This window comes from Vanessa atalanta, chromosome W (genome assembly GCF_905147765.1).
Source record: "Vanessa atalanta chromosome W, ilVanAtal1.2, whole genome shotgun sequence".
In the NCBI taxonomy this organism is placed as follows: Eukaryota; Metazoa; Arthropoda; class Insecta; order Lepidoptera; family Nymphalidae; genus Vanessa; species Vanessa atalanta.
This window is the reverse complement of record NC_061901.1, coordinates 5682255-5692267: the sequence shown is the minus strand read 5'-3', so window position 1 is coordinate 5692267 and position 10013 is coordinate 5682255. Positions and strand designations below refer to the sequence as shown.

The 10013-nt window shown below is 41.0% G+C and overlaps 1 pseudogene; it reads left to right on the top strand.

The window, feature by feature from the left end:
- The first annotated feature begins 3260 nt into the window (after positions 1 to 3260).
- LOC125075588 lies at positions 3261 to 6416 on the top strand (annotated as a pseudogene).
- Positions 6417 to 10013: the final 3597 nt, after the last annotated feature.

Below are 10013 nucleotides of genomic sequence, written 5' to 3'. Positions count from 1 at the left end.
TATTGACTTACCAGCCGATGTGGATAGCGTAACCTTCACAGTATTCCGTTCACAGATGTTCACGTCCTTCTTAGCTGGGTAGTCTTTGCCTGCCATGTTGTTTGGACAAACAGTACTAATATGGCCTGGCTTTTGACATGTGAAACACGTGACTATCTTCTCTCGTTCTGGCACCTTTGTGGCAGAGACACTATCTCGGCGTTTGCGGCATTCTTCGATTTTGTGTCCACGATGGCCACAGTAATGTAATAATAAAGTAATGACAGGATCCCCCGAATCTCAGTTCAGTCGTAACACGTGGTTTCTTTGAATTCGAAGGTTGCTCTTCGTGTTCATCGTGACGTCTCTTCAGTGATATACCATTAAGGGCGCGATACAATTGTGCTCTCGTTGTGATGGTGTATGAATTGAGCTCTCTGCGAATTAAGGAGCTCTTTTGACTGAGGACTGATATAACAAAGCCAGTAATGACCTCTTCGACCATTTCCACTTTCGGTATACGCTCAATAAGATTCCACAAACGCATAGCTGCTTCGGAAGCGGCCTCTTGAGGGGCAATTTCGAATCTCATCACATTGTCAAAATAGTCTTGCATCAGCATGGGTTTTCCAAATCGAACTAGTAGTAATTCCTTGATACGCGGTCATTGAATTTCTGAATTTTTCAATTTAGTAAGGCAAGAAGCGGCGCGTCCTTTCAATGCGTTTATCAAAGCAAGTAGCAACTCGGTTCCGGTGAGATTTCGGCTAGTAACTATAATGTCAGTAATCCTACACCACCCTTCGATGTCTGCCTCAGCATCATCAGGATCAAATTTCACCAAGACAGTAGAATTATGTTGCTGTGGCGGAGGCTGGATACCGTGATTAGTTGCATCTAGCAGTCTTGTCAAAATCGATTCCATTCCAGCAAGTAAATCGTGGGTACACGCACCAAGATTTTTATTCCCTCGATTGGATACTGTCTCCTGCTGGTTTGACCCTTCACATCCCACTTCTGATAAACGCTCTTGTGCATTATCATAATTATTATCAGTCATCTTCGGATAGGCGTAGATTATCGGGTAAGGAGACGGTAGTTCAATAAAAAATGTCTATTGTAATAATCACTTCACTATATAATTCACAATCGATTTACAACAGTACTTTTAGATTTCACAGGATAGCCACTCCTTCAGTTCTCGGTGTTCGTTATGGATATTGCTATTTGACAGATCACGTGATGAGAGGCGGATGCGCCGACATATATATACTATAATAAATATTTACATAAATAAATACATAAAATATAAATAATAAAAAGGAGATATAACAAAACAAAAAATTAACAACGACAACGACTGCTTAATGCGACTTTACATAAATAAAATACGGTGACTGTGGTACACGGTAAAGTTTATAAAACTTATGCTGTACTATAATAATTTGTTACTATTTTGTATCATGTTAAATGAATAAATAAATGAAAAAAATAAAAATATAAGTAGCACGAAAGGCTTAACGCTACTTTATAGAGAAAATAAAGATAAGTCATTGTTATACCAATTCAATATAAACATAAACGTATCCATTAAAGACTTGGGGAAGACGGATAATAATACTCACGTGAATTCATATGTATTTTGCCAGGGTCATCGTTAAGACTTGATCTTGAGATATGATGGTGGCGAGTGGAGATTTTAGCTTTATGCGAGTGTCCGATCGGTTAATTAATAATACTCACGTACAAGTGCAAGTCCATATAAATATATAACATATTACACATGAGATAATCTATATACACAATACACAAAACAAAGAACATTACACAATTTATATATACATATTCAGAAAGAACAAATAAGCACAAGCATGAATGACAAAATTAAACACGTAGATACAGATATGTATCTATACAAAAATTGAGCCTTATCAGCGAGTAATCGTAATGGGGCACGGGTTTTACGTCGGTAATAGATTCTCGACTGACCGACTGACCGACTGATGGACGATGCGCTCGCGCAGGTAGGCGCGACCGTCGAGGGATCGAACCCAAATTGACGTCACAAGAGATAAGATATTATATCCACTGTACTGAATGCGATCATCTGTTCCGCCGTTAATCCGATGTTTAAATCGGGTGAATATAATACTTTAATTTGAATAATTTTTTTTTTTATTTGTTAATGTCTTTGTGTGTGAATGTGTTTAAAAATTAAGAAAGATCATAGAATTCAGATTACAATACAATGAACTTTAAGTACAACGAACGAGTGGGGCAGGAGAAGAAATGGAGCTTCTGAGGGCATTCGGGTGAGAGATAAGGATGCGACATATTTCAGTATCAATATTTCAACTATGTATACCACTAGAAACTCAATTCCGAGTCACACCTCCCAGCGGTTCCGTCCCGGTAACTGGTGCTGCTCACCAGTTCCTCTCCTCGTGGGCGGGGCAAGTGTGCAGCAGGCCAATTTAATCGACAAACTCGCCATACCGCCTGACCAACGTGGCGTTTTACGGCTAAAAAATCCTCAAAATTTATACCGCACCAAATCGACGGCCCATCAGTCCCCAGCGGACTAGCCGGACATGCAACATAATTTAGAAACAGTTGAACGAAGCCCAACTTCTACAACCAGCAGCCAGAACAACCTGCAAACTGCACCCTTCAACTCTAGAATCTTAGTGTGGAGAGTAAAGAATATGGACATAGTCCAAAACGCTTTCCAGTTTGCTGGAAATACTGAGTATTCACAAGAAATTATGAACTAAGACACTCCTTTTCAGTTTTTTTCTTATTTTTTCGGTGAAGAAATTTTGAAATTTCTAATGGACGAGTCAAATAAACATGCCTTCCAAAAGAATCCCAACTTTACAGAACCTGTAACTGTCTTAGGATCACGTAATCGTATTACGAAGGTATTTATTGTCTTGCAACAGAAAAAAGAAACAGGCTTGGGAAGTCGTGCAAGTTGCCAGAAAAACGGGAAATTATGAAGTCTAACGTACTGTTATAAACCTACATTGTTACCCCTTTTGCTGACCGAAGCTGCCAATTCATCACCTTTCCTATAGAACCGACAGTAGCCCGCTCCTCAGAGTCAGTCCTACCTCCGATTCCGACGGTTGCGTTCAATAATTAATATTGTTGTTTTTTCTATTTCGAGGACTCAACCCTCAACCCCTACTATTTCTTAGTTTAGTTTTGTGAACTTTCTTTTTTTAAAAAGGCTCCAAGTCCGTACCGTATAACAGTACCTTGAGGAACTTATCACGAAAATGTGGCCTCTCACGAAGGCCAACAATTGTCGGCCACAAGTTGGAAGGACAACTAACAAGTACTATTACATTCCACGTATGTTGGCGCTGAACCAGCGGATATTATAACCCGCTACGAAAAAAAAACTAAAGGCTAATGTTCAAGTATCATGTCTTCGGGTCGTAAAAGAATATAATGCACACATGGGCGGTGTTGATTTGATGGATAGCTTCATTGGTCGATATCGCATCCGCATAAAGTCGAGAAAGTGGACAACGAGACTCTTCTACCACTTGTTAGACATGACTGTCGTCGATGCTTGGGTACTATACGAAAAGGTAAACACAGTGAAAGGAAAACTTCAGAAGAATATTATAAAGTTAGCAGATTTTAGAACTGAGCTTACCGATACTTTATGTAGATATCAAAGTCACTCGAAAAATAATAGAAAGGAAGACCCAGTACCAACAGTCGACAAGATACTATAGTACCTTCTAAAAGACCCTGGACAGGTGCATAAGTACTACCCGCTACTGACGTGAGTTGCGATTGTATTGGTCATGAAAAAATATTTATAGATTCTAGAAATAAGTGTAAATTTAATAATTGTAGGAAACTTATCTCTTGGTTCTGTAAAAAGTGTAAAGTGTCGTTAAGCGATAATAAAAACAACCAATGTTTCGCATTATTTCATGCATAGGTATATCTGATTTCTTTATGGCCTCAATGCCTGAAGTATCAAAATTGATACCTGTTTTTTTTCTAAATAAATATGTAAAATAAATATTGTAATTTTTTTGCCTATTTTTCCCTTCATTTAGCATTTATTCCCTCAAGCAAACACGGTAATATAAAAAAAAAACATTTTCGTAAATCAGGCGAAGGGTTAAGCGAAGAATAAGGAGAACGTTTCCACCAAGACATAAAAACGATGGAGAATCGATACCAACGAAGGTAGAATACTCATATGATGGCCGTGGTAACGGCGGGACGGGGGGTGCTAAGAATCACCGGACCACCACAACCGACTGACCCTGGCGACGTACAACGGACGCACGCTACGGCTTGACTCGCATCTAGCGCAACTCGAGGTGGAACTTGGGAAAATTAGGTGGCACATATTAGGGTTATGTGAAGTCCGTAGAGAGGGAGAGGACACCGTAACCCTCGAATCGGGCCACCTAATGTACTTCCGAGAGGGTTGGCGTTGGGTTTCTGGTTAATAAGTCCCTAGCTGACAACGTTGTGGAAATCTCCAGTGTGTCGAACAGGGTAGCGTACCTCATTGTAAAGCTCACCGAGAGGTACAGCCTCAAGGTGGTGCAAGCGTACGCACCGACCTCGACCCACTCGGACGATGAAGTGGAGGAAATGTTCGATGATATATCGAGGGCCCTCCACTCCACCACGAAAACCCACTACAACGTTGTCATGGGGGACTTTAACGCTAAAGTGGGAGTACAGAATTGTAGCGAATCGGTAGTAGGACCCCATGGATTTGGAAGCAGAAATCATAGGGGGCAAATGCTTGTCAACTTCCTCGAACGGGAGGGGCTCTTCTTGATGAACTCCTTCTTCAAGAAGCAGCCCCAAAGGAAGTGGACTTGGCAAAGCCCCGACACTATGACCAAAATGAGATCGATTTCTTCATGACGGACAAAAGGCACATATTCAGAGACGTCTCAGTGATCAACAGGTTCAATACCGGTAGTGATCACCGACTTGTCCGAGGCTCTCTGAATATCAATTTTAAGGCTGAGCGCGTCCGTCTGATGAAATCTACACTCCGACCATCCCTGCTCCAAACTATTGTGGGATCTGAAACGTTCCAGTCAAACCTGGAGAACCGATTCGCTGCCGTGAAAACCACAATAGACGTAAACCAGAACCTCAAAAATGTAGTGAGAATTCTCAGGGAAGAAGGCACGAGATTTTGTAGCATGCAGCGTAAGGGTAGAAAGTCCAAACTTTCGGAAGAGACTTTAGGGCTGATGAAGAAACGACGTGAAAACCCACCTGTCAGAGATGCCACCTGAGATCAGCAAGCGCGTACGTCACGACCTCCGGTGCTCCAATACTCTTACGATTGAAAGAGCCATCGAGCAGAATCGAGGGTCTAAGGTGTTCGTACAATCTCTTGGAAGAAGCCACCTGACGAAGTTGACCACAGCAAGTGCAGAAGTCGTTTCTTCCAAGCCGGCAGTTCTTTCGGAAGTAGAGGACTTCTACGGCCGGTTATACGCATCGCATGCATTTCGACCTGATCCCGAAAATGAGGATCCTAGAGCTACATTAACACGCCATTTCACCGAAGACCTGCCAGAAGTCAGTATTGGCGAAATCGAGATTGCTCTTAAACAGCTTAAAAATGAAAAAGCCCCTGGAGAGGACGGCGTTACAACAGAGCTATTGAAAGCAGGAGGTAAACCCGTACTGAGGGAGCTCCAGAAGCTTTACAACTCTGTCCTCTTCGAAGAGAGAACTCCGGAGGCGTGGAGTAGGAGTGTGGTCGTCCGTTTCTTCAAAAAGGGAGACAAGACCCTACTGAAGAACTATCGATCCATATCCCTAATGAGCCACATCTGTGTGATCACGAACCATCTTGCGCGAAGATTCGATGAATTCCAACCCCCGGAACAGGCTGGATTTCGGAACGGATACGGCACCATAGACCACATCCACACAGTGCGGCAGATTATACAGAAGTCCCATGAGTATAATCGGCCCCTGTCTTGCATTCGTGGACTATGAGAAGGCCTTTGACTCGGTTGAAATCTGGGCTGTTCTGGAGTCCCTGCAGCGTTGCCAAGTTGATTGGCGATACATCCAAGTGATGAGATGTCTCTACAAGGCCGCCATGGCCGCCACCATGTCCGTCCAAGTACAGAGTCGGCAAACGAATCTCATACCATTGCATCGAGGAGTGAGACAAGGGGAGATTCGCAGACGACATCGTCATCATGGCAGAAACGCTGCAGGACCTACAACAGATGCTGAATGAGCTGGCTGATTCTTCTATGCGCATCGGCCTACGGATGAACTTGGATAAAACCAAGGTCATGTTCAATGAACATGTTCTAGCGGAACCGATTGCGATTCACGGTACCATCCTCGAAGTTGTTCAAAAATATGTCTACCTCGGGCAGACATTGCGATTAGGTAGAAACAACTTTGAGGATGAGTTGAATAGAAGAATTCAGCTAGGTTGGGCAGCATTTGGGAAGTTACGACGAATCTTCACATCGTCGATCCCACAGTGCCTTAAGACGAAAGTCTTCAACCAGTGCGTCAGAGAACCAAAGTCATCGACATAGCCCACCGGATTAGTAAGCTGAAGTGGCAGTGGGCTGGCCATATTTGTCGTAGAATTGATAACCGTTGGGGAAAACGTGTTCTAGAGTGGAGACCGCGTCTCGGCAAACGTAGTGTAGGACATCCTCAGGCACGGTGGAGTGACGATTTGCGCAAGACGGCTGGCAGGAGCTGGATACGAGTTGCCGAAGAAAGACCACAGTGGCATGCATTTGGAGAGGCCTATGTCCAGCAGTGGACGAATGCGGGCTGATGTGTGTGTGTGTGTGGCCGAATATTTATTTATTTATTTTTATTTATTTATACTTTATTGTACACCACAAGATACAGAATAAAATATGTTACAAGAAAAATTTAGATGTTATTGTAGAGTACAACGGGCGGCCTTATGGCTAAGTAGCCATTTCTTTCAGACAACCCAATAAAGAGAGAGAGGTTGTTTGGAAGTTGGGTAGGTGGTGCTAAGGCGGTATTATAACTACACTTGCATACAAATATCTACATGTAAATACTTATACAATGTACATATATACACTATATATATATATATACATATTCATATACACATACATATATATATATATATATATATATCAATATTATAGACTAATAAATAAGCACTAATATAAATCGTCTCTATGCAGATTCAAGATAAAATTTCTTTAGGGAATTTTTGAAAATTAATAATGTTTTAGATTTTTTTATTTTAAGCGGTAAATTATTCCACAACTTAATTGCCTGAACGGTAAAAGAGTCACTGTAGAATTTTGTTTTATGTGCCGGTATTTTAAGTGTAAAACTCCGGGAAGATCTCAAAAGAGAAGGATCGCCTAGAAATTTAAATTTCTCCTTTAAATAAGAAGGAGCCCTTGAATTAAATAGCCCACAGTACAGAAGAGACAAAATATGCAAGTTCCGGCGAAAACGAATAGGGAGCCACTTGAGCTTTGAACGAAATACAGAAATGTGGTCATATTTGCGAAGGCAGTATATGAACCGGATGGCGAGATTTTGAAGTCGCTCAAGCCTATTGAGTTGGTCCTCGGTCAGATTAGTATAGCTTGCATCGGCATAATCAAGAATAGGTAGAAGGAGAGAATTTGCTAACATAATTTTGGTAGGAATTGGTAGAAGGGATCGAAGCCGTCGTAGCGAGTTCAGTGAAGCGTAGGTTCTTCTGCTCAGTTCTTTCAAGTGATGTGACCAAGATAATGTTTGATCTAAATACACCCCTAGATTTTTCACAACGGAGCAGTAAGGTAAACAAGTACCATTGTACTCAATAGACGGTAAATCAATGTAATTAGCCTTAGAGACCATGCCCGGACTACCAATAATAATGACTTGTGATTTCCCGGGGTTTATAACAAGTCCGTACAGTTTACTCCATTCGTGAATTTTCTGTAGGTCGTAATTCATGCCCTCAATCGCAATGTGAAGATTTTCAAGCGTAGTGTGGCGATAAATTTGAATATCATCTGCATACATATGGTAGGAGGAAGAAATATACTGAGAAATGGAATTAATGAAAATAGCAAAGAGCAAGGGAGATAAGACGCCACCTTGAGGTACCCCTGCCTGAACATTACACCATAAGGAAAACGTCTCATTAAGGCGTATACGTTGTCGACGGCCTTTGAGGTAACTCAGAAACCACTCAATCACTGATGGAGATATGTTAAAGGAACTTAACAAACTCAGTAAAATATCATGATCAACGCAGTTGAATGCGTTGCTAAAAACTAAAAGTGTTAAAATAGTGAGTTGTTTGTTGTCCATGGCTAACCGAATATCGTCAGTAACTTTAATGAGAGCAGAGACCGTACTATGACCTGCACGGAAGCCGGATTGTAAAGGATTAAAAAGTGAATGTTGATTAAGGAAGAGGTTTAATTGGCGGAATACTAACTTTTCAAGGACTTTAGATAGGAACGGTAGGATGGAAATCGGTCGGAAATCACAATAGTTAATTGCATTCGACTTTTTCAGAATTGGGATGATTAGAGCATTTTTCCATGCGTCCGGGAATTTATTACAGGTGATGGAGTAATTAAGGATATGGACTAAGATATGGATAATAATATCTAGGATGGGCATGATCATGTTACGGCTTATGCAGTCAGTACCAACGGCATTCCAAGACACGGACAGTATGTTCCTTTTAACATCACATTCAGTGAAAGAGGAGAAGGTAAACGGAGGGAAGTTAGAAGTTGGTAACGATGAAAGAAAATTCAGTGTAGAATGTTTATCAAAATTTGCAGTTGTAGAAGAAGAAGAGAAATGTTTATTCAAGAGTTCAGTATCTATATTTATCAGGGTATTACGAGATTTACCAACTCCAAGTTTTTCCAGAAATTTCCAAGTTTTTGCGGTGTTGCCGTTTTCGACATTAGCGTTGAGTATAGCGTCGTTGAGCATCTCTACATGATGTATTACAGTGATTTCGTGCATTCTTGTATTTATCGCGATTGAGGTCAGAATTATTAATTTTATATTTTAGTTTAGCTCGATTTTTCTTCTCAATGAGTTTCTTTAGATCTTCCGTCAACCACGGTGCAGGGAGATGTTTCATTTTAACAGGTCTTATAGGTGCATGTACATCGTATAACCCTACAAGCAGACTATTGAAGGTCTCCACCTTCTTGTCAATTGAATCAGCAGCTATAACCGCAGACCAATCCAATTGACAAGCATCCTCGCGTAGACGATTTACATCCATTCCTCCAAAATTACGTAGCAGAAGCGTTCTTGATTTTGCTTTGGGAGGACGTATTTTATAAGAGAGAAAAATTAAGTCATGGTAGGAAAATGCATCGGCAGAACACTGACCATGCTTAGAAACTAAATCAGGAGATGAGACCATAATGAGATCAAGGAGCGAGGGGGTACAGCCGGGAGAAAAGTGGGTAGCTGTGAGGGGTAAAACATGTAGATTGCAGGATTCGGTAATTGCTAATAGCTTTTTACTATTAGCGTCGCCTTTAAGTAAACATGTATTAAAATCTCCCATTAAAATTGAGTGGCTGTAATTAGGGACAAAATTATCTAGCAAATTTTCAAAACTAGGGTAATAATTAATAAGAGAGGAGGGGTTGTAAAATACACCAAGAAGAATTTTTGAGTATGCAAGACTGACTTCAATAAGCAAATGTTCAACCGTATCGGGTAGAGGAGGTTGAGCGGACGAACTGATTACATTATAAGGAATATATGAGCGTAAGTAGATCGCAACCCCACCACCCCTCCTGCCGACACGGTCATTGCGAATTAATTGAAAGCCAGGTAATGAATAGGATGTCGAAGGAAGACATGGTTTCAACCACGATTCGGAAATAAGAATAGCATGAATATTACGGCAGTCAAAAGAAGCAAGCATATCAGGATAATGAGCCGGAATACTTTGAGCATTGATATGGATAACATTAAAATTTTTCAGACAATCTGAGAAATGTGAACTA